Here is a 24,590-nt window from a genome sequence, read left to right as displayed (position 1 = left end):
CTGGGAATTTAAAATTTTAGTGCTCATCATACTCATAAAAATTAATTGGCAAGGTAATAACTGAATTATGAGACCTAGGTATATTAATATGTATCTTTGCTTTATTTTAATTTAATTAATATTTTTTAATTTACTAGTATTAAAAAAAATTAGTTTCTTCATATTTTGAATGTAACTTGTTGTAAATAATGAAAAGTATTACTTATTTTCTCTATTTATTCTCAAAACAAATAGAATCATAAGATAATATTTCATTTTTATGGTTATAAATGACACATATTCCACTTACAGCTGCTGCTCCAGAGTTTCAGTTTTAGGTATGGTAAAATAATTTTTTTTTTTTCTTTGGACAAACACTTAGTTGAACTTATTATAAACTTCAGTGACAGTAAGAACTAAGAACTAAGAGAGGGTTAGAGAGAGGAAATTAAGCCGCGCCTAGAGCTTGGTGGCTTCAAGTTGCTGGCTAGTTTGGGTCAATGCAGTGAGTAACAATTATTATTATTATTATTATTATTATTATTATTATTATTATTAACGTGGTGGTGGGTGGTGAGATAGCGATAGAATTGACAAATAACGAAATTAAGGGGTAATATCAATATATTATAGTATAGCAGATCGGAGTAATTTTTTTTCCCTTTCTAATTGATAATATCACTCGTTTATTATGTTATTTTTAAATTATTCTCAATAAAAAATTCTTGTGAAAAAAATGAGACAAGAAGGATAATTTAAGAAAAATGACATAAAAAATAATATTATAAATTTTAAAAGTGGTAAAATAATTTTTCTATATTATTATTAATATTTTTTTTCACTTTTCTTGTGGTGATGACACTAGTAATAATAATTAGCTATATATTAAGTTATTCACATTGATAATATTGAGGGATTATTATTATATTGTTGATGAAACATAATTAATTAAGAGCTATGTTTGGTGATATTGCAACATATATATTAGTTTGCCATATCACAATCAGGTGGGTCAAAGATTGGATTAGAAGATTGATTTTTGTTTTTTTTCTCGGTACATGAGAAGTGTGATTTTTAAAAGAAATGGTGTGTATATATATTAGAAAAAGAAGACGTGTGTTGGAACAAATTGTGTATGGTTGTCCGCTAAACAATTTTCTTTAAAAAAAATTCCCGCTAGTTAAATCATAAATGTTACTTCAGCAAGTCAATAAAATTAGAGTTAAATTTAAAAAGTAAAATGTGATAGTAATTTTGATTAAGTGAAAAATAAATAAATAAAGAGAAGAGAAGAATCAAATTAAATTAAAGTAAATTATTTACCTCATCAACAATTAACATTTCTTCTACCATAGAGGAAATTTGAAAATATAATCTTTCATTTTAAAAGAAGTATCACTACAAGAAAAATGGTGGTAAGTGGCGGTTTTTAAAAAAATTTACGGTAATTTTAGACTGTCACTAAATAAATCTGTGAAGCTTGTTAGACCGCCGTCTTTTAAGGTGTGGACAAACAGATTTTTAGCACTTTTAAACCACCACTATTTTTATTATTTTCTCATATTTACCCTAAAAATAAAAAAAAATGTTGTTGTCTAGACGAAAGTTTATTTTAACTGTTCAAAATAGCATCTCTTATTTTTACGGGGAAAAAAATGTTATTTCAACATTTTCAGATTAATATTTATTCAATTTTACTATTAATAAAATGGCATCTTTCTTTAAATTTTAGCATTTTAATAAAAAATGTCCTCTCCACTAATTACATATTAAAAAGAGTTTAATTAAAAATTAATATTTTCACTCAATATCAGTTAATTTTTTAAAATTATTTTTTATCTTAAATTTTAACCTCTAAATCTTCTAAATCCTATATTTTAACACTAAATTTTCAAAAAACAAGAGTAAAAAAATTGACTAAAATTAGCTAATTAAAAATATGTTGTTTATACTTATTCATTTAAAAAATGTATTTGTTAAAGCAACATTTCTCTGAAAATAATCAACTACTCTACTTCTAAGCTATATAGAACTGATCGAGGCCTAAGCTAAGAGTTGATTACCATAATCAGTTTACCAACTTGGCAATATGGAAAACCATGAATCTCAAAAGAATCTCACAAGAATTATAGTAAAAGATACAGAGACACCATGCCATACCCCATTAAATTACTCATCACTCATCAGTCATCAGCTCAAATTTCAATATTATTCAATTGTTACCTTCATTTTAATTTTACCTTATGTCCTCATTTAAAAAAGAGGTGAGGTGAAAAAGCTTTGTTCAAAAGTTTGCATCATAAATCTTTATATATAATAATAATAATAATACTGCTAATAATATATACTAATGCAAGGTTGGACCATAATGTCTTCTTATCAATGCTTATTTTAAGGGAAGTTTGTTTTCTTCTTTTGGTAAAGTAGATTCTAAAGCATTGCTATATTTTGTCAAGACAAACTTGAGTGACAAGAATTAAGATCAGAACATATATATATTGATATATCGATCCCTCCCCACAAGAATAAAAAAATACATAAGAGGAAGATAAAGACATCAAGTTTATATATTATATTAAAAGCAGTTTTGGGTATGAATGAAATCAATTGTTAATTTAAGGACCCGTGAATTAAAGTGTAATATAATGAATAGTGTACGTGTCTTTAAATATGGTTGGTTTTGGTCTCTATTCAATCTAATTCAGTCGCTTCATTCATTCTTTTATTGTTAGCATCTAATAATTATTATTGAAAAATTTTCGATAAGGACATTGAATATAACTCGAGACGTACACAAATTAAAGAGCAAGACCGAGCATAATTAATTAATTAGTTGATGAAAATATTATTTAAATATCATGATAAAATGCAATAATGTATATTTAACTATTTAAGTTATTAAATAAATTTGGCAGTGCTAGACATCAAATCAAATTAAATTAGATAGGGTACATCTTCTAAATTCATTGTATTTATAGATTACATAATATCACCTACCATCAAACTCTCATAATATTGGGAATCAAACTAGTACTATTTGTATTGTCAAATATGTTTTCTTATTTTGCCTATTTCTCTTGCCATATATAAACATGTTCAATATAATTGTATATATAAATTTTTCTTAATCATGTTCTAATTAAGAACTAGACAATGTTCTAAGAGTGCTGCTAAAGATTTTAATAAAAGATATTTTTAATGCATAAACATATTGATAATGTTACTCCTCCATTATATATTACAATGGATTTTTCCCATCACCCATAGATATAAATAATGAGGATGAAACATAATTTTTAAAAAAATTATATAAAAAAAGGACGTATATATCAAATTTTAGAATCGGTAATATATACTACTTGACCACGTTTTAGTAATTAAATTCAACCAAGTTAATTTAATAACTTATTGATACAATAAAAATAAATAAATAAAGAAAAAATACATAAAAATATTAGTTGAATTAAATTACAAAAATAAGTCTTCACTAGCTAATTCAGTTAGGACATTTGTTATTATTATTAGTGTTGTTAGTTACACACTTTACTTGTATTTTACATTATTAATAGTAATAAATAGGAACTACTATACATATATACCATGTCTTTATCCATATAATAAAAATTTAAATTTCAAAGCTTTCCCTTATTACAACCTGCTTATGTAACAAATACAATATAATTAAAACATTAATAGGGTTTCAATTTGTGAGGTTGAAGTGACTAATAGGGTTTGGCAACGTAGAACCCACTTGATTGAGACCAAAGTGATGCTCTTTTCTTAAGAATATTGATCACCATTCATTTTCCACCAAACCAAGCATTAATTTGCCATAGCTATAGATTAACAATATGAGCAATGCTAGGGGCAGCAATTTTTGTGATAGTTAGCCATCAACTAGCCATCAATGATGATTTGATGGTGTGAGATTGGTATGAGATTTCATCCAATGGCTCACCTTCTTCTGCAAAGGATATGATTCCAGACACAAAATGCCAAAAGTGTTACGAATAATAAACGATTTGGGCATGCGTGTGAACAACTTCAAATAAAACTAAATATATAGCTTGATGAATGAGTTTAATGAAGCATAAAAGGCATTTTTTTTTCTAGGCTCATGAAGAATGAAATTAAAAAAGCATGGTGTTAATTAGATTAATATCTTATCATAACTACGTGTCTACTTTTTGTGTGATAACTTGGGGAGAAATTAAAGAGATAAGATATCTTTGAATTGGATGTTTACTTAATGGGAAAGTCGAAGGAATTTTGTACTTATTTAACTGTTTAATTTGATTATAAACTTTGTTTGCTTTGGGTTGTTTATATTTGTTTTAAAATCGTCATGATGCCTCGCCTAACCAAAACCAAAAGGCATAGGTTTGTAATTTAATAATGATGATACTAATTAATAAGTTGCACAAAGTTTGGTGTAGACTCCTTTGTATGTAAGAATGACTCATTAGCTTTTAACTATTAATCACACTTAAATGTAGTTCTAAAAATGAGCCGAGCTGAGTAAGATTAATTAAGTTTAAGTTCGTCTCGTAAAAATTAAATTTAATTTATTAATAATTAATAAATTAAATTGTTTATTTGTAAATTAAAATTTAAGTTTCACTCATCAAAAATATATAAATTAACTTGATTTCATGAGTTAGTTCAAATCACATAAATATATTCTATAATTTTATATAAATTATAATTTATATATAAACAATTATTAATTATATATTGTCTATCTAATAATTATCATTTGTTTGTATTAATATAAATAATTAAAATGAACAATATATATTCGAGTCAACTTACAAATTAATGAGTTGAGCTTATTTAAATTTAACTTAAACTTATTTAATATATAAATTCAAATTCAAATTTAAATTTGAGTCAGAAATTCATAAAATCGCTGTATGTAGTTATTCATCAATTTGATTTGTAACATCTATTTGCTTCTTTTTAGATAACTTTAATTTATTATTTATTTATCTATTATTTTCAATGTTTGATAAGAAGTAATTTTATTGAGAACTTTTTATTTATTATATCCTCCACATAATTATAAGTATATATAATAACCAAAATAATATACATTAATATAATATAATAAATTAATTATTAAATGGTGATATTTGAATAACATCTTTATAATAATTTGCTCTTCTTAAATTAAATTTGTATTTCTTGATACTCATATATATGAATGGCAGAGGTGACAATATCATGAATGCGAGAAAGTTAAAGGTAAGTGAAAAAATTATGTAGTCAATACTTTGTTTATAAAAAGTTGATAAACTGAAAAACATGTAATAAATAGAATTCCATAATAAATATAAAACACTTAGTCTATTTAATAATTCTTTATTTCAAATATGAGACTGAGAGAAGATATCTCGTATATCATTTTTTATGAAGGTCACCCCCCCCCCTCTTTATTATGTGATGAGTTTTATATATTTATATCTGACTTTTATTAATGCTAGTTGTTTGTAAAATAAAATTACAGGAAATATAAATAATATATGTTAGCAAAAAAAAGGTTTTAATATTAAAATTTGTGCATACTATAAAACTAATGTTTGATAAACTATAATTAAGCATTAAAAAAAATAATGTAAAAAAAATTACATATTTAAATTTTATTAGCTAAATAGTTATTACTTATTATACAGATATATCAGTGTACTACTGATTTGGTTACTTATTAAATGCATCATAACAACTAATTTATATAAGCATCTTTTAATAATTGTTGTTAATATAGAATTTAAAATGTATTCAAATGACTTAATTAATTTGTACTAATTTTTAATTAAGATGAGTCCTGTTGAGGAGACAATGACTTATTTATACATCACTCATAATATTCAGAATAATCATTCGGCTACTAGGGATAATAAATATCTTATGTCATAAAATCACTCGTCCCAAAAGTTTAAGCTGATTTTGGAGTTCACCAAGGATCAAATTTTTGACCTTTCGAATCTAAAATTCTAATATCATGTCATGATACTACTCATCTCAGAGGCTTATACTGATGGAAAAAGGTAGCACTAATGGTTATATCTCTAATACTCTCTAAACCTCCATTGTATATATTATACAAATATTTCATTGACTCTCTATACTTTTTCAAATAAGATTTATATGAACCAATTTCGAGTAATATATTTACCACAGTTATAAATATATACATTTATATATATGAGATAAAAATTTGGTAGCGAATTTCTAAAATAAAAAAATAAATAAAAAGTCAAATTAAACAAAATTAAAGTAAAGGAGGATAGAATCCTTGATAATGGAGGAGGCATTTGTTGAACTAAGGAGGGCCTGTTGAAGCTACCATATATGGGGGTTATAGTACTATAGCTAGGCACTGTATTAAACAATTCTGTGTGTGTCACAGTGTCAGGATATGAATTAAATTGATGTTAATGTCAGGAAATGCCTGATTGCATTGTTGAGCTAGTCATAGTATATTAAAAATCTCACTGATGAATTATTGGCTGAATTATTTTCCTCACTATTCTCTTATGACTTGCTAAATTCCATTCATCTCATTCTCTCTATAGGTCAGCCTCATCTTCATTCAGGGCTCAATTGAAGGTCATAGTTTTAAGATAAATTTCCAATTTTTCCTGTTATAGTACAGTTTCAGCTTTCAGCCACAGAGTAAATTATTATTTATATATTAAAATTAATTATTATACATTTATATATAAATATATATATTGTTTAATTCATTTTTAATATACATTTTATATTAATAATTAATTTTAATATACACGTAATATAGTTATTTTGTTATATATAATTGAATAATAAGTGTAATTTATATTAAAATTAAATAGTTATATCAAACCTTTTAGTTAGTCTTTTAAAATAAAATACATAAAAATCTTGAGAACTTTAATTTTTTACTTTGATATTTTTAACAGAATTTGGATCTTCTAAAGTTTGAGTTTCACTTTAGAGAATAAAGTGTGATTTTTTACTGTTGAATAATTTTTTTTATATTTATTTTTGGTTCTACTTATAAAATAAATGATGAGAGATAACACTTTATTTTCTAAAGTGAAATTCAAATTTTAGAAGATCTAAATCCTTCTTAACAAGCCAAACTCTATAGTTATATTTTTTAGAAAAATTTCATATAATTATATTCATCAATTATAAATATTTATCTAATATTATTAATGTTCTCTCCTAAGTATTTATCTTTGATTTTTTTAACATTACTCGTAATAAAAAAAATATATATTGTTTATAGAGTAGGATATATAGTTAGCTGGGTGCACAACTATTATATACAATTATTATTTATTTGTTTATTTATTGCTGACGTGTATTAATTTAATATTATAATTAAATAGGCGTAGGCCAGCATACATATAACTAGGGCCCTTTGAGGCGTGAGACAGATGCTTTGCATTGAATAAGATTCTAACCCACCCATTTATTTAATTCGACCATGGTCTAATTAAAAAATCACGCTGTTGCAGTGTAAATAAATGATGATATATCTAAATATTCATTTACGGTCAGAGGACATCAATGCTAAAGCCACATGTATCACAACTAACTTAGATTCGTTGAACAGTAATTAACTTATTTGTTTATTTAAATAAGTATTAAAATTTAAATTTTATTTTATATATATAGTAATTTATTAGTCTGAATATCAACCCTTAATTTTATACATAGTTTATATAAAATAAATTAAAAAAATCGTTACGTGAATAATATTCATAATGATAGACCACGTCATTTTGCAACTTTTTAAATTTGCATAATGTACCACATTGTCATATACTATACTTTTTACTAACTAAAATTTAATAATTGTATATTAATTTTATTCACGGGTTCGTATCTTAGATTTGTTTATGTTAATTTCCTTTGTTAACTGGAACCAATCACTTACTTGTGCAAAAGATTATATAATAATTTTATGCATATCCTTATATTTAAATTGACAAGAATGGAAATAGTAGTTATTTTCGACTAGATAATTTTAGTCTCAAATTTATTCGAACATATATATATATATATAAAATCACAATTATTAAATTGTGGATTTAATTGAGATTTGATGATAGATATATCTTATATTAGTATATATACATGTACTTCCTCTTATCTATTTAAATTTTTGAGATAATTAATTTAATAATATAGCATGAAAAATTTTATAATTTAATTGAAGTTTAGTATTCAATTTTTGTTATTAATTAAAAAAAATTTCAACATTAAAAAATAAAAAATTGTAAAATAGGTACAAATCGAATGAAGCTCAAAAACGTGATAAATATCTTTAATTAATTATTAATTATCATCCCTCTTAATTTGTTGTTCAAATTTATGGATTACCATTGGACTAGTGATGGTTGAATAAATATATGAGGTACATGTTTTAGTACTTGATAGGTACATATATACTAAATGCTAGTGTATATATATGGTGGATGATCCGTGACTTGAAGATGTTGCATGCTTTAATTTCATTGTCTCCCCTTTCTCATTTCCTGTTCTTCATGGATTGTGACAGCTCAGGGCCACAAACCTTATTAGATTCTAATATATATATATATATATATATATCATTTGTAATAAATTTTAATGACACTATGATTCATAATTATTTTGATGTGTTTATGTAAAGTAGAGTAATGTTAGCATGATTTATTATTTGCAGTAGTAATGATACTGAAATTGTATTTGAAGTTCATTTTTTAAGTGGTGACAACTATAAGGAGTGGAAAGATAAAGTTCTCTTTCACTTAGGGTGTGCAGACCTTGATTATGCTCTTTATAGAGAAGAGCCTCCGGCACCACTAATGCTAGTACTCGAGTCGAGGTAGTATTATATGAACGGTGGGAGAAATCTAACCGTTTAACTATCAACTAGTATTCGTGGTTCAATTCCAACATCAAAGATTACATGAAGGCTATTAATGAATAGTTTGAGTCTTCTAGTAAGGCACTTGCAAGCATCCGAATGGCACGATTGTCACCCATAAAACTTATCGGCGTAATGGATGTGCGTGAACACATCATGAGGTTGAGAGGCATAGCAACACAATTGAAAGTTTTAGAGATTGAGATCTCTAACTCATTTTTGGTGCATCTTATTCTAATTTTTTTCCTGTCCAATACGAACCATTAAAGATTACTTATAACACACAAAAAAAGTGGTCTATTAAAGAATTATTGGTGTTGTGTGTTCAAGAGGAAGGAAGGCTAGTTCCAAAACTTGGTGAAAGTGCACTGTTGGTGATAAATGAGGATGGTAAAAAGCAAGCTCATAAGAAGAAAAGAAAAGGTAGTACATCCCATCTTATGAAGAAAGAAAGTGTACTATGTTTCTTTTACAAAAAGAAAGGACACATGAAGAAGGAGTGCCCAAACTTTAAGGTTTAATACCAATTGATAGTTATCAGTAATTAAGAGAATGGGGGTTGAATCTTAACCTTCTTTTTATTTTACTTTTAATTTTGAGTTCTGTTGAGATACTTTGAGTAAAAAATAAGAGAGACTATGGTTTTGTCTCTTAATGCAGTTGGAGCCAAAATAGAGCTACGTGCAAGGTGTGTTATGAAGAAGTATTGCTGAATAGTAGAATCAGGAGATATTTCAGTTTTGTCTCCTTTAATGCAGAACTAGAAATAGAGAAGAAAAAGGATAAAGACACACATATGTATCTTAGTTCAGCTACTCAGTGCAATATAGCCTACAACCAATCTTCATCATAATAGTAACAGAGTTTCACTATCTTTTAACAGAATTTATATTCACCAATTTTTTCTAGGATTCTAACTAATCTTATATGAGACAAATCCAGTTTCTAACCTAAACTAAACTTGACTAAGTTCAACAATAAAGTGCTAACTCAACTTATAAGGGAATCCCCTCAAGATCATGACAACAAAATAGAAATACATACAAAGAATTTTTGAAATAAACTTTAGTTTTTTCTCCAACTCTAACTTTCTGCCTTTTTCCATTCAATGACTTTTTCTTACAAACCTTATCATTTTGTCTTTTACCATTGAAACACAGAAAGACTAAATTGAGAAAATGAGTTACTCAATGAAAACTATGAAGGAGAAGAATAAACACTTCAGTGAGCTATGAGAACCTAAACGTCGTGCTCTCACTCCTTCCCTCAATCCTTGGTCGTTCATCCTTTAATAGAGGAGTGAAGCTTCGAGGGCTTGAAATCTTACTTCAGCACTTTTTGGTCTTTTTCTCCCAAAAATCAGACACAATAGCAGCGTAACAGAGGAGAGAGAAAGTAGAAGCAGTGACCGAATCAAACATGCAACCATACCTTCAACCTTTTCTTTCAACCTTTTTCATCTTGCCTCTTGAATTTGAGTCGTGCATTCTTACTTTGCCTCTAAATTTGAATTTTGAGTGTCGATACACATCAAAGCACTATTGTCTTTACTTTCATCATTTTTTTAAATCGGTGTTTGTAATAAAGAATTTTTTCAACACTCCTTGATGAAGCACAATTTAAGAAATGCTTTTTGTGATTTATCCTTTTGATTTGATTTTACCTTTCGTTCTAGTCTTTTTGACCTTCTCTTTTTATTTGAAATTAAAAACCTCCTTTTGGTTCTTTGATTTTGTCCTAACTTTGGAATTTTTTTTCTTTTTTCATAGAGTTTACGTGTTGTAATGCGAAAGAAAAGAGAAAAGAGAGGAAAATTTTGATTTTGATAAAGTAAATTGGTTTAAGTGAAATGAAATTCAATTTCTTTAGTCAGCACTAAAAGAATGAGTTTGAATATGGACCACCAATCGGTTTGTTTATGTTCTTGGGTCAATTGCTTTTTTTCTTTTATTTGGCTAAAGGCTTGTTTTTGTTTTTGATGTAAAATACTTGTGAAAGTAGCAAGTATGTCTTGGGCTATAACTGTGAGTATGGGCTGACTGCTATTGGCTTGTGTCATTGCTTTTTGGGTCAGTTTCAATTTAATTTATTTTTTGTACACTAAACAGATCAAATCACAAACAATTTGCTAATAACACAATAGTGTTTTAGTCATCATCTTCGTAATATTTTAGTTTTTCAAACTCAATAGATCCCTTAACTTTTGACAAATTACACCTTTGACCCCTCAACTTTTAATAAATTATATTTTGACCTCTCAACTTTTGACAAATTACACTTTGACCACTGAATTTTTGACGAATTAAATCCTAAGCCCTCAATTTTTGCCAAATTACACTTTTGACCCGAATTTCATAAACATCAAATTTTCAAGTCTTTTGTTTTCTTCCATCCCGCGATCTTGCAAAGCCATTTCAAACTCCTCTACAGCTTTCTGGAGATCCACTTGTTCCATAGTTCCATAAATCACTTGATCCACAAGAATATTTGCTTTCTTAGCCTTTTTCTTCGGAGCCTGAACCAACAACATTCAAGGCGCACTAAGCCAAATTATAAATGCCGACTTGACCATGCTAGACATCTTATACTGAAGCACAAAATCTATTAAGGAGAGCAAATAATATGCATAAAAGATTGTTGAACACAATATTATGTGAACAAAAGAAAATACCACCAAAAAAATAAAAGAATCACATACACTCAATGATGAGGTCATATCTGCAAAACTATCATGTAATTTAACGAATGCAAAAATTGATTGAAAACAGAAAGCTTCTTGCATATGCTTATGTATTCCTTTCACCAGGACAAACCTTGGTATCAGTGTCGATTTGCACAGGCTTTTGTCATTGGAGGTTGGAGGCGCAGCACCATCAGCAGGGGATTCATCGGTATCCAATCTTGGTGTTTTCTGCAGCTGATTCTTTGGAGACTGGAACGTCAACTTCTTCCTGGCCTTGGGGAAATTGCAAAAGGAAAACTTTTATTAGATCACAGGAGCAGATGCTCTCTGAAGTCATGTCCAACAAGAAAAATAAATCACTAAAGCTTTTACCCTTACAGTTGCTGAATCAATAGATACGATTCCATGCAAAATCAAATGAACTCTCATTTTAACTTTTGATCTTTCAGTTTTTGTACTTTAGAACGGACCAATCTGCATGCACTTGAGAGTCAGAGGACCAGTAAAAGGGGGAAAATGTAACAGAAACAAGGAAAAAAAAAAAAAACCTCATATACAAGTTACAGTATATGTACTGATCTTGGAATGGCATTGCCCTTGGGGAAAACAAGGCTACTTTGCTGAGTATCTGATCCAATACTTCCCTGTGCATCTGGCCCATAACCTTTCCATGAAAGGGAAATTGCAAAAGGAAAACTTTCATTGACCTACACAGTTCAACCTAAGAAGACAATGTCATACCGGAAGGAAAAGGGAAACTTAGTCTTGGTGTCTGAAAAGCTTACTGCAGAGACATAGCAAAAATAATTGAAAACGTTCCTTTTTATAAAAGAAGAATAAGATAAAACTCATGATCCCGAAATGGCATGCAGAGTTTTACCGTGAGTAAGCACTACAGAGAATAACAAATAAATTTCCACAACAAATTGTTTACATGAGTGCCTCTGGAGTGAAAATAGAGAAAGTACAAAGAAGGAAATATTACCTCAAACTCTCGTACTTTAAAAGTTGGACTAAGAATTGCACATTGCAAAGCACAACCCTAAGCAACACACTCACTAGCATTCATTGTTTGTGATAAATTGCAGATTTCTGGAATTTACTATTAGAACGGGACAGTTTTTGCTGTCTTTGGAGGAACCAAAACATTATCTTGCCTATATAAGTTGGTATTTATTTTTAATTAATTGACTTTTAGTACTATTGAATATTAATTGAAATTGACAAATTAAGTAAAATGAAAACCATTTATAAATTGCAAAATAGATTTCGTATTTTAGATAGAGATTTGAACACGTATATAGAGTTGTGAGATGAGAGAGGTGAAATGATTCTATTTAGGGACATAGAGATCCTTTCAATTTGTCTGTTGCGAAATTTGTTTGTGTTTGCTTCGTATTTGATGTAGGAAATAAGTTAATTAGCGCTATTATGATTAAAGATGGTAATTACAAATTGTATGATCTCTCCTTATATTATATAATGTGTTGCGGAATGTAAAAATAGGTTGATGTGTTTGAAATTTGAGAACTTTAGAATGTTCATATAGTAGGGGAGACTATTTCGAAAATTTTAAAAAAATTTTAAACAATTAAAAAAAAATTAAACAGCAGATCCTTGATGGCAAATGTAGGAGGAATTGTAATGCAAATAGCTCAAAATCAATCTTGAATATACTATATAGTCTATTTAAATAAGGAGTTTGAAACCGTCTTTTGATTATATTTTCATAAATTATTGTGTTTTCGAATAATATTGATGTGCATTTAATTTTTATTTATTTTTGAATAAATAAATTGTATTATTTTGTTTTGTAATTTACTTAAATATTTCAACTATTTAAATGTATGGTACTGCAACAATAAATATTAACAACAATAGCAAACGGTGGAGTAGGTGATTGCTTCTACGAAGTTGATGATGGATTATTGAATGACAGATGAAAACGAAAGTAGCACTGCCATGCCGAATGCCCAAGACGACTACATAATAGGCATCTGATGCGATTTTTGTTTGCCAAGAAAGATTCGGATGGTTGAGTTGAATGTTGAGCTTGCGTGAGGTTGCCTTGGACCAGGGAAGTTCAAGTTGATCATGCACTCTTCCTAAGTCGTAAGGAAGGCTTCGAGTTCAGCAATGGTCCAAGGCTCTTTGCGATCAGGAACAAAAATACGAAACACTTTGTAATCTGAATTAATCCCATCCAAGATAGCATCCACAAGTTCATCCATGGTGAGAGGAGAGCTAACTACAGCAATTATTTTCTTGATTTCAAGAAGGTACTCTATAATCATTTGATTGAGTTTTCAATTACTTGATTCTAGACTTAGTGTGTGTAGCAAAATGTGTGTTGAGGCGCTCCTAGATTTGATGAGCACAGTTGCAACCAACCATACAATTCTGGAAAGAAATGTCCATTGAAGAAATAACCATGTCTGAATTGCATAGTCTTGCTAAATCCATGTTACATAGGTTGCACATTCTTTAGCTGCAGCTTTGTTTGCATCAGTGTCAAATAGAGATGGTCCCTTCTTCGAATCAAGTTGATCTCCAAGATTCCGAGAGAGGACTAGGGTTGCACACGGATCGGATTGGATATTGGGTATATCCGCATAAATTAAAAAAAAAAACTATTTTGAGATTCTGTTTGGCTGTCTTTACAAAAAAATATTCAGAAAATTCATTTTTTATCTGTTTAAGCCTATTTACTCATAAAATATTTTCAATAATAGTTCTCTTAAATAACAACAACAACAAAGCCTTGTCCCACTAAGTGGGGTCGGCTACATGAATCAAACGACGCCATTGTGCTCTGTCATGTATCATGTCTACAGAGAGACCGTTTACATGTAGATCTCGTTTGACCACCTCATGGATGGTCTTCTTAGGTCTTCCTCTGCCTTTCGCCCTTTGTCCATCTTCCATCTCATCCACCCTCCTGACTGGATGTTCTATCGGTCTTCTTCTCACATGTCCAAACCACCTGAGACGCGATTCAACCATCTTTTCCACAATGGGTGCTACTCCAACTCTCTCCCTTATATCTTCATTCCTTATTTTATCCAATCGCGTGTGACCACTCATCCATCTCAACATCTTCATCTCTGCCACACTCAGCTTATGTTCGTGCTCTCCTTTAGCCGCCCAACACTCCGTACCATACAGCATAGCCGGTCTTATAGCGGTGCGATAGAATTTACCTTTAAGTTTTAAAGGCACTTTTTTGTCGCATATAAAACCAGATGCACTCCGCCATTTTGACCAACCTGCTTGGATCCTATGATTTACATCATGTTCAATCTCTCCATTATCCTGTATGATGCACCCAAGATACTTAAAACTTTTAACTTTTCGTATAGGATGTTCTCTCCAATTTTCACCTCTATATTGGAGTTTTCCCTTCTAAGACTGAACTTACATTCCATATATTCCGTCTTACTACGGCTTATGCATAGACCATACACTTCTAGAGCTTCTCTCCATAACTCCAACTAATGTACTTGATACTTGTTCTAACTCCTTATTATGTGATGAGAAAACTAATGTACTTGATACTTGTTGTAGGGATCAATCACTTTAAACATACCCCTAGCAGAGAATGGTTTGAAACAGATGCAGTTTTGCGAGTTAGCTTGGGGAACTTTCTCTTTTTCACTATTCTAGCAGTTCTAATGATTGGCGTCAAGAACCAGAAGGATCCTCGTGATGGTTTGCATCACGGAGGTTGGATGATGAAAATAATTTGTTGGTTCCTTCTGGTAATCTTTATGTTTTTCCTTCCAAATGAGCTCATCAGCTCTTATGGTAAGTGTTTCTTCTAAAATTTTTTTATCTATGTAGTTGAGCCGATTCCTTATACTTAAGTAACTTGACTACCAGGCGACACTAAATTTTTTGATTGATATCATATATGAGGGCTTATCACACACTTAAAAGTGTTGGTTTGAAGAGCCTGGGGTTATTGGAAAATGGACATTGCATCTAGTCTTCTGTCCCTCATTAAATAACTCGTAGAAGTAGCTCTTCCACCTTTCATTAATCTTCTCCTCTTGAGCCAACACCTCTCCATCCTTATCCTTTATGCACTTAACCTGATCCAAATCTCTCGTTCTTCTTTCCCGGCTCTTTGCAATTCTATATATACCTTTTTCTCCTTCTTTCGTATCCAAAGACTGGTAGAGACCCTCATATGCTCTTGTTCTTGCTTCACTTACAGCCACTTTTGTCTCTTTCTTAGCCGCCTTATATTTTTCCCAATTATCTGCATTGCGGCATAAAGACCACTCTTTAAAGCATTCTCTTTTTATCTTTATCTTTTCTTGTATACTCGCATTCCACCACCAGGACTCCTTGTCTCTTGGTCCTATTCCTTTAGATTCACCAAAACTTTCTTTTGCTGTTCTTCTAATAACTTCTGCCATCTCCCTCCACATCTCTTCCGCGCTTCCATTCCCATCCCACCTTGCCTCTTCTCCTACCCGTCTTAGGAAGCTTCTTTGTTCCTCACCTTTAAGTTTAATTATTCTAAGTTGAAGTAGAACATAAAAAATTAAAAACAAAATATCATAAAATTCATATAATAACTCGCTAAAATTCATATCACATTAGGGTTTACACTCTTAAACTATGCTATTTATATGTGATGTGCAGATATGCGGATTTGCGGATCGGATCCGCGGATATCACTGCCAAATCCGCAATCCGATCCTACCATAGTACGGATTCGATCCGTTCTGATGGCTCTGCGGATCGGATAATATCTGCAAAATTCGGATCGGATGAGGATAATTACCGCGGATATGCGGATATTATTCGATCCATGTGCAGCCCTAGAGAGGATAGTACGAAGGGCAATTTGCCGCCAAAGAAGAAAAGAGTTTTTCTTTGAGTTGATCAGGAATAGGAATCGATTAATTCTTGTTTGTGAGATTTGAGACGGTGGTCATGATGAACAAAATGTAAAGAGAAAAACAAGAGGAGATGGAGGAAGTGGTGGAAAAAACCGAAAAGATCAAAATAGATAATTTGCTCTTAATACCATATTGAAGGTCACATGGATCTTGAAATAAACTAAGCTGAAAATGAAACAGATGATTTCATAGTGATATTATTGATTATTGCTTCTTTTTTATTTACAATAGAGCAATATTTGTTATATATAGTTTAGCTTTAGGGACCAAACATACAGGAGAAAGCTAGCTGACTATTAGTACATACAACTAAACTCCTAAATACTTTTAACTTATCATAAGTGGTTCAAAAATTTAAAATGCTTCTATTATATTTTATCACATAATTTTAATATACTTTATTTAGTGATTTTTCTTGTTACGAAGCATTTTTTTTCACTTCTCTTTTCAATTTAAACATTCTCCATTTTTATACTTAACTATTAACAATTTTGCAATGATGATAGTATTGGTCACCTTTTGAAATGAAATATAATAAATTTAAAAAACTCATTTCATACAAGTAAATTTGTATATCTCATTGACTCATTTAATATTTTGCTTTATTTGACTCATGATTTTGATAGGTATCATCGCTGAAATGGCTTTCCCTCAGTTTAATTCAGAATGGCAAAAGAATACGACAGATATGACAGATATTAGTTTTTAGCTAGAAATTATAATATGAAGAAACCAGTAAGAGTTTATCTTCTCTTTTCACAAGAGTGATAAGAATTTATACTTAGTATCATTAAGTTAAAAATAAAATCATTGTGTTATTAATTATTTTTTTCTTACTACTTGTATTTTTAAAGGTACATGCATGCAATAAGCACTAGCTGCTGGATTTGAAGGTAAATTTAGAAATGATAAAAAAACTGTACAAATGATTATCACTATTCAAACCACAATTTGATATATAGCACTTGGACGCTTATTATATCATTACAAGAAGATATGCATTGAGGATTGGACTTACAGTTATGGCATACGTGATTCATACTTCTATGGGAAACCAAATTCAACAGTAAACAAGTGATATAATAATATAATTTTTTAACATTTTTTTTAAAAGTATATTGAGATTTAAATATTCTTTTGTATCTTATCATTATAAAAGTGTCATGTGCGTTTTTGGCGTTGGAGTAACTATAATATGAGGAAAGTAACTATACAAGAGACGGGTCGAAAGAGAATATCATAAAATATTTACCTCAGTTTGATCCTTTAGGAGTTACTATGAGACACTTTAAGGATTATAAATTTTTCAATCATATGAAAACCATTTACACGGTGCAATACCTAAGGAAAAGTCTCATCCCATATTATCTTATAGACTGACTACCATTCACCTAAAAGATTTTTCACTTACTTGAATAATTGGAGCCCGATTTTGGAGGAAATGGTCGCCGCTTTCATTAACTTTAACTCTACTGTGGAAATTTATGGCTTTGCATGTGAGAGATACACTAGATTTAAAGAAAGCGAATGATCTTCGGCAGTAATCCATAATCCATCTCCTCCTTCGAATCAGAATTAGAAAATTAGATGGTAAGAAATGACGACTCTGATCAATTTTTTTGTCAGAACTCTTTGTCAATTTGACTCCAATGTTTTTTAGACACGCAATCTCAATTGGCTTTTAGTATATTTTTTATTTTGTTGTTTTGGTTTGTTATTTTTAGTTTGTCTCTTGATATACTTTGTAGGACTGATGCTCACTATGTTTTGGTTTTGGTGAGTCGAACTTATCGGAAAAAAAGCATGGAAACAGGTTATTTTCTATAATTTTTTCTATAAGTTCTACTCACCAAAGCCAAAAGACTGCGTGATCAATCCTACAAAGTATATCCAAAGCAAACTGATCATAAAGAAATTAAACTACAAGTCGGACAATTTAAATTATTGCGTGTCCAATAAATATCGAAGTCAAAATACCAGAGAGTCCTAAACAAAGCCAATTCACCAAAGTCACTGTTTGTTATCATCTAATTTTTTAATTAATGAGGAGGAGGTAAAGGATTACTGCCAAAAAATCATTTCGCTTTCAATCCCCTTGCATGCAAGGTCATAAACTTCCACAAACAGAGATAAAGTTAATAAAACTGTCACTCTTTTTCCCAAAATCAAGCCCCAACTAGTTAGATAAATGAAAAACCTTTTAGTTGCACCATAGCCGATAAGATACTGTGGTATCGCGGCTTTTCGTTAGGTGTAGCTGTGTTCGTGTAAATGACATTCTTATGATTGAAAGATTTATAATTCCTAAAGGATCTCATAATAACTAATGGGAAATCAAAATGACATAAATATTTCATGACATTCTCCCAGGTGCCTTCTCTTATATAGTTCCTTTACTTAGATTATAATTACGCCAACATCCAAAACACACAGGATACTTTTATAATTACAAGATACAAAAAAAATATCTAAATCCCAATATACTTTTAAGAAAAAAAAAGTTGAAGAAACTATATTATTAATCCACCTGTTATTGGTTGAGTTTGGTATCGACACAATAGAAATACAAAGCTATAACTGAATTTCAACCCTCAATGCGGATCCTTCTTAGAATCCCATCATAAGCGTGCTGTATACCAAATTGTAGACTGAAAAGTAATAATCATTTATACCGTTCTTTTTCACCTCCAGATTTACCTTTACTTCGAATCCTACAACAAATGCATACTGTATGCATGTACATTAAAAAAAAGCAAGAAAAAGAAAAAAAAATTAATGTTTTATTTTTAACTTAATGAAGCTCTATAGAAATTCTTATCACTCGTGTAAAAGAGAAGAACAATGACTTGGTTTGTTTATATTCTGATTTATAGCTAAAGAAATAATATCTGTCATTTTTTTTCCATTTTCAATCAAACCGAGAAGAAACCATTTAATGAGATATACAAGTTTATTTGTATGAAACGAGTTCTTTAATTTCCTACAGAATACTATTTACATATTTCGGTCAAAAAAAAAATTAACAAGTACTATCATCATTGTAAAATTGTTATTGACTAAAATAATTAAATATAAAAATAGAAAATGTTTATATACTTTTAGTCCGCTAACTATACATAACAAAACTTGTTCTATTGAAAATATAAGAGAAGTAATAATCAATTATATCACTACGAAATTAGCTTAGTCTATTTCAAGATCCATGTTAATGGTGTTTGTGACCTTCAATATGGTATGGTATCGAGCAAATTCGATCCACACTACTTTAACCTTCTTCATTTTTCTCACCAACTCCCCATCTCCTCTTGTTTTTCTCTTTACATTATAGAAAACTCGGAGCCACATGTAACTTCAAGGACAAGATAAGAAAAGCTTAGGCAAAAACCGAGAAATTTTGAAGATGATAGAGCTGGTAAAAACTAGGAAACTGGAAGGATATACTCTTGATACTAATAGATTGTGGAGATTTAGAGATCAATTGTGCATACCAAACCGTAGAAAGTTAAAATAGGAAATCTTGGAAAAGTCACATAAAGGGAATTTTGCTATACATCCCGGTATCATTAAGAAGCACCAAGACTTCGAAAAGATGTTTTGGTGGCCAAAAATAAAAAAAGAAATAGAGGAGCACGTAGCACAATGCTTAACGTGCCAAGTTAAAGTTGAACACCAAAATTCATTAGACTTCTCTTACCCTTGGAGATTCTAATATGGAAATAGAAGAGTATAGCTTTAGTTAAGTTTCTGGGTTGACAAGAATGTCTCAAGGACATGATTCCATCTGTGGTAATCGTGGATTGCCTTACGAAATGTGCACATTTTCTGTCTATATATGTTTCCTGGCCTTTTCTTCGGAAAATTTAGCCCAGATGCGCATTCAAGAGATCGTAAATAACTAGCACGTTTATATGTATATTATACATGGCTACTAACTTTCTAACTCCACAAACCTCTATTATGTATATGCTCTCTATGACTGTTAATCTTATGGATGGTTCTAGTGATGATTTGATATATATGGATGCTAATGTTTATGTCTATGCTTGTAAATAATTATTATTGCAGTACCAAATATTTAAATAAAATAAGTTAATTATATTCTGGTACCTGTCATGTCTTTAAATATACCAAGTTGAAATATTTAAATAAATTATAAAAAATAATACAATTCATTTCAATAAAAAAGATGATTTCAAACTCCTTATTTAAAAAGACTATATCGTATATTCAAGATCGATTTTGAGCTATTTGCATCACAATTTCTCCTATTTGTCATTAAGGATCTGCTGTTTCATTTTTTTAATTATTCATTTTTTTAAAAAAAAATTTTCGACATAGTCTTTCCTAAGGTTTGGACAATCCAAAGTTCTCTAATTTCAAGCACAAGTTATTTTCACACATTCACCAACACATTACATAATATAGAGAGTCATCGTACAATTTATAATTACCATCTTTAATCATAATAATTCTAATTAACTTATTTCCCACATTAAATACTAAGCAAACGCAAACAAATTGGAAGGATTTGTATGTCCCTAAACAAAAATATTTCGCCTCTCTTATCCTATAACTCTATCATAACTGTTCAAATTTCTATCCAAAATATACAATCATTCTTCAATTTATATATGATTTCTATTTTACTTAATTTGTCAATTTCAATTAATATTCAATAACACTAAAAATCAATTAATTAAAAATAAATACCAACCTACAGGCAAGATAATCTACCGGCTCCTCCAAAAACAGCAAAAATGACGAACTGTCCCGTTCTAATAATAGCCTTCACAAATCACCAAAAATCTGCAATTTTTCACAACTGAAATAGAGCCAAACTCAATATCCAAAAGACAGGAGTACTCAAAATGATCAGAAAAACTTAGCTAAGGTGTACTCAAAATGATCAGAAAAACTTAGCTAATCGAAAAAGCTAAACCAAATTCTTCAATGACTTCCCATCGGCCGACGTAAATATATTTAACGCGCCAATTAAACATTTTGAATTAATATTTTTTCCAATGCCACAGGTAGTTGGCAAAAAGTAAAAAATCTGCCCCCTACCAACTCCCCATTGTCACCTCTAAAATTAAATATTTATCGCGCCAATTGAACATTTTGAATTAATATTTTATATTTTGTTTGTTGGATTAGAGTCTGAGACCAAATGCTAGTATGTAATTCTAAGTTTCTAAAATGCAAAGAACTCAAGTTCCCCCAAAAAAGGAAGAACTCTAGTAGCATTCGTTCATGGTGGTAGATACTATTAGTTGTGGATACATTCATACGTCTTCTCCCTCTCTGTTCTACATTCTCGTTCTTCGCTACCACACCGTTCCAGATCGGATTCTCCGCCTCCTACCTTCTCATCCTCCTCTGTGTTCGCCATCCCTCTCTTTGGTAACACAATCGCGCGGCCACACACTAGTAAAATTCAATATGGAAAATGTGGGAAGTTCGTACCTTCTTTCCTCGACGGTGGCGACCTGGACCGCACCTCAACCTCTGCCTTCTGCTTTCTTTGTTTGTGTTGAAGGTGGAACTAGAAAAGAGAAGAGTGAGGGAGTGAACCATCATCAAAAAATACAATGACAACAGGAAAAAAGACAGAACTTAAACAGCATTGTGTTAGCGATTTTGGAAATTACTATAAAGAGGAAAAAACAATGGAAAACCCTAACCTAGGGGCAAAAGACAGAACTTAAACAGCATTGTATTAGTGCTTTTAGAAATTACTATAAAGAGGAAAAAATAATGGAAAACCCTAGCCTACGGACAAGAGAAGTAAAGGAATGAAAGGAATGGTGGAAAGAGAGAAGAAAGGGGAAGGAAAAGGATTAAGTTAGAGAGAGATGGGAGGTTAAGTGAACTCAGCCGGCCGTGGACAGAAAGATGAAGATAGTGAGGAAGAGAAGAGGCGGAGGAAGGTGCTAGAAGAGGAACCTCTGCGTCCTACCTCGCCTCTTGTGTTTCCGCTGGAGGTGGAAGACCGGTGAAGAATGAAGTAGTGAACTGCGAACGGCCACTTTGTGTTTGTGACTGAGCAATGAGCAATTGAGCATGTTCCTTATAAAAGGCCAAATATTATTTCAGTATAAAAATTTGTTGTTACCTGCTCATTAATATTAATAGTTATTATTTTTAACTTAAAAAGGTTTTTGTAATAAAAATTTATTGTAAAATATATAATATTATTGCATTCTTTGTTTATAGAAACCAAAATAATCTTATTACTTTTTTAGTCTATATTAATAAATTCCACTTAAATATAAAATTATGTATATGTGTTTAAATAAATATTGTTATAGTGCTACTGTTATAAATCCAAACAAATTAAAACTTTAATAAAAATAGTTTATATTTTAATTATGGCAAAGCTAGTGCACTCCAGATAAAGTAGAGAGTGCAGTACTCTCTAAAAGTTAACCTACTATCAAAAGTTATCAGATAAATTAAATTTATTTATTATTGTTATTATTTTTTTTGTCATAGGCTGAATAAACAAATTGACAGTGAGCTTCCCTTTTCTGGGAGTGGGTAGACTGATATCGTTTTGTCGCAAGACGAGGTCTCCTAGTGCGAAATCTCGTCGTACCGTGCTACCATTAGGTTTATTCTCTATTTTAGGGCTAGCTCCCGTAGGTGTGCTATGCTCCTGACCTTGTCTGCAAGGTCCCACTCTGCTTCTTTGTCATTTCCTCCCATGGTTCTGCGTGGACTTTGGCCTTGACGTGCATCGAGGTCGGCGAGAAAGATGCCTACCTGGTGCGGTTGTTCTAACCACAGACTATCCGGCAAGTGCACCGGGTCGTACCAAGTAATACCTTACGTAAGTAAGAGTCGATCCCATAAGGATTGATGGATTAAGCAACAATAGTGCTTGATAGGTTTAGTTAGACAAACAAAAAAGAGTGTTTTAGTATTCAAAGAACATTAAACAGTCAATTAAGAATTTCAGAAAGCAAGTAGTAATGAGTTGGGAATAAAATATGGAGAAAACAGTTAAGGCTTCAGAGTTATCTATTTTTCGGATTGATTTTTCTTACTAACTATTTTAATCATACAAGATTTAATTCATGGCATACTATATGTGACTAAACTCTAATTCCTTAGACCTTCCTATCTCTTCTAAAATTCATCAAATGTCAATTTCTTGGTCAATTAATTCCAATTAGAAGGTGATGATCAAATTTCAGTTTATATGCCACAAGAATCCTAATTATCCAAAAATAAGGGGATTATATATCACGTATCCCGTTAAATACAAACAATTAGAAATTCAGGATAATATATTTTCAAGCTGTTGTTTAAGTAAAGAGTTTTTTCAAGTTTTACAAAAACTCAAATAGAACATAGGTCATACTTCCGCTCCACCCAAATTCATAAAATAAAGAACGAAAATAATTATTGAAATATAAATCAAAACATGGATTAAATTAAAAAGATTAAACGAATCAATCCATACAAATAGACAGAGCTCCTAACCTTAACAATGAAGGATTAATTGCTCATGGTTCAGATAAAAAAAAACTAGGATTCTGGTAAAATGTACAGAGTTCCAATCTGATGGCATCTAAATTCCTATTTATAACTAATCCTAATAAATTTAAAATCTAATTATCTAAAATTAAAAATAATATCATTTCCTAAAAATAAGATTTGAATTTAAATTTGAATTAATTAACAAGTCTTCAGCTGATGGGTGAGGACCACTTGTTTTGTCCATTCTGCAGCTTCTAATCTGTGTTTTCTGGGCTGTAAACTAGGTCAAAATTGCCCAGAAATTGCCCCCAGCGTTTTTCTGCATTTTCTGCACGTAGCGCATGTCACGCGTACACGTCAATCATGCGTACGCGTCGATGGTCTTTTCCGCAAGTCACGCGGACGTGTCGGTCACGCGTACGCGTCGTTGAGCAAATCTTCAAATCACGCGTACGCCTCAGTCACGCGCACGCGTCGCCATGGATACCTCCAAATCATTCGCACACGTCAGGCACGCTTGCGCGTCGCTCCTCACAGCCATCTCCTTTGATTCTTGTGCTACAGAAACTCCATCAAATCTAGTCGAATGCTACCTAAAATAAACAGTATTGCATAAAACTAAAAATAGCATCCA

At 30.5% G+C, this 24,590-nt stretch overlaps 1 long non-coding RNA gene across 3 annotated transcripts; it reads right to left on the bottom strand.

Annotated features, from left to right (window-relative positions):
- Positions 1–10,830: 10,830 nt before the first annotated feature.
- On the bottom strand, positions 10,831–12,043 carry LOC107473421 (uncharacterized). 3 transcript variants are annotated; one of them, XR_008005967.1, is made up of 3 exons: positions 11,937–12,043; positions 11,695–11,832; positions 10,831–11,396 (listed from the first exon to the last, which is right to left on the bottom strand). It is a non-coding gene; the product is annotated as an uncharacterized LOC107473421 (long non-coding RNA). The 3 variants fall into 3 exon arrangements; XR_008005966.1 differs by having other exon boundaries at positions 11,695–11,837; positions 11,943–12,039; XR_008005965.1 differs by having other exon boundaries at positions 10,832–11,396; positions 11,943–12,042.
- Between the last annotated feature and the right edge of the window lie 12,547 nt (positions 12,044–24,590).

This window comes from Arachis duranensis, chromosome 2, assembly GCF_000817695.3.
Source record: "Arachis duranensis cultivar V14167 chromosome 2, aradu.V14167.gnm2.J7QH, whole genome shotgun sequence".
Lineage (NCBI taxonomy): Eukaryota > Viridiplantae > Streptophyta > Magnoliopsida > Fabales > Fabaceae > Arachis > Arachis duranensis.
Note: the sequence above shows the minus strand (reverse complement) of the source record. Positions and strands in the feature narration are given on the sequence as shown.